General features: G+C 33.0%; 1 long non-coding RNA gene across 1 annotated transcript; it reads right to left on the bottom strand.

Moving 5' to 3' along the window:
• Positions 1-309: 309 nt before the first annotated feature.
• On the bottom strand, positions 310-2059 carry LOC111084159. Its single transcript, XR_002609417.1, has 2 exons — positions 1918-2059; positions 310-1041 (listed from the first exon to the last, which is right to left on the bottom strand). It is a non-coding gene; the product is annotated as an uncharacterized LOC111084159 (long non-coding RNA).
• Positions 2060-2078: the final 19 nt, after the last annotated feature.

Below are 2078 nucleotides of genomic sequence, written 5' to 3'. Positions count from 1 at the left end.
TCCATTACTTGTCTTAAAATCTGTCACAAGTACATCTGGACAGACAAGTAATGGAAGGGACACACTAGATATTGATAAGTCTGAACTCTGTTTAATTAAAATCTGTCACAAGTACATCTGGACAGACAAGTAATGGAAGGGACAGACTTTCGCTGTCCATGTTTCAAGTATATTCACATCACGACACATACAAGTAGTCTGATGTGTCACACTCATTGAACCATTGGTAAGTAAATACATAATACATCAACTCAAGGCTTAGTCATACGATGTCAGAGGACATAAAAAACACAGTGTTCCAAATCCACAAATAATTAAATTGACAATTTATTGTTAAATATACAGATATAACAATTGTGGCACATAGTTTTGGGCTTAATATACCCTGATAATGATCTTCATGCTACATGTTAAAAGTTTTTATATTTACATCAGAGAATAAATTTGCTTAAGTATATTACAACGTGTTAAATAAATGTCAAAAGCTTGCATTTCAACTTGGAGTACAACCAAACAGTGGTCTTTGAGCAAATACTTCAAACAAATAAAAACGCAGACTTGAGTAGAGTAGTTTATAACTTGGAGCAGTACTTGTCGTGCTTTTAACAAATTTTATTTCAACTCACAACTTCTAAACCGTCCAGTTGTTATAACTGCATAACAACTTATCTAAATCTTCGTCACAAAGTACTAATGACATTTTCTTTCGTCACTCTAGAATACACTTAAAAACTGCAACGGTGCCATCTGGTATCATTTATATTTAATAAAATAAAATTTAAAACTCCAGCCGCCTTACTAGTCAGTGCTTTAGTTTATCTCTAAAGAAAGAAATAGTTAAGCTTGATTACACGATAGCACGAATAAAAAGAGAAACAGAAAAAAATACTTCTACAGGAAAGAGAAATAAGTGTTATTTTTGTCAAGCTGTCTTTCCAATGAAAGTTGTTTTGTCGAGACTCTAACCATATTTTTCTTTTACTTCGCAGCAGTTTTTTCAATGTGTAGTAACTTGATATTCAAACGACACTTGTGTAAGTGCTGAACGAGAACATTCTTTAAAAAAAACAGCCATTTATCATACACAATAATTATAAAAATGAGACTGGGAACAGTCTTAAAAATATTATCAAATCTTGAATAATTTACGGAACAGGATGAAAAGTCCAATGAGATTGGAAACGTGTTTTTTATAAGCCTAGGAGGGGGGACATTTTTCTAATGACAGAGAGAGGGTACTTCTTCTCTAATTATACAATGAGGCTGATTTACCAAATACTACATTCTCTTCCAGTTGTGGGGGTTTAAATATTCTGAACCCTGAAATTAAACTCAACTATTATTAGCGATATAATAAATCAGGAGAGGGAGCTGCAAGCGTAAAGAAAAAATGCAGATAATTTAAAACATGCAAACTTCATCAAAGAATGACTTATGGGAGTCAAACTTTCACAACGCTAAAATATTGATATTCTTACAATAATGACCTAGTTTAAGTTTAATCTGATCAAGAAATTACAAATGGATAACGAGGTTAGAATTTCAAAGAGCTTTGTTTCCATAAGACATACATATGTAGAAATTAGAACTCTCCAAACAAGCTAATAGCAAAAGAACTTTTAAAGTGTGCAATTTGTAAATTTAAAGTGTTCTTATTGAAATTTCACATAGTTCTTGACTAACTTCTAGCTAACACAGTCGTGCGTAACATATGATTCTATGTTACCACAATAAGTTTGGGTTAATGTCCTCTGGGTCAAAAGATCACCACAATAATTGTTGACTTAGTGTCTTTTGGATTCAAAGGTCATCACAATCATTGTTGACTTACCTTCTTCTGGGTCAAAAGGTCACAAAGATCATTGTTAACTTACTACCTTCTTAGTCAAAAGGTCACCACAATAATTGTTGACTTACCTTCTTCTGGGTCAAAAGGTCACAAAGATCATTGCTAACCTACAGCCTTCTTAGTCAAAAGGTCACCACAATAATTGTTGACTTACCTTCTTCTGGGTCAAAAGGTCACAAAGATCATTGCTAACCTACAGCCTTCTTAGTCAAAAGGTCACCACAATAAT

Source organism: Limulus polyphemus, unplaced genomic scaffold, assembly GCF_000517525.1.
Source record: "Limulus polyphemus unplaced genomic scaffold, Limulus_polyphemus-2.1.2 Scaffold14173, whole genome shotgun sequence".
Lineage (NCBI taxonomy): Eukaryota > Metazoa > Arthropoda > Merostomata > Xiphosura > Limulidae > Limulus > Limulus polyphemus.
Note: the sequence above shows the minus strand (reverse complement) of the source record. Positions and strands in the feature narration are given on the sequence as shown.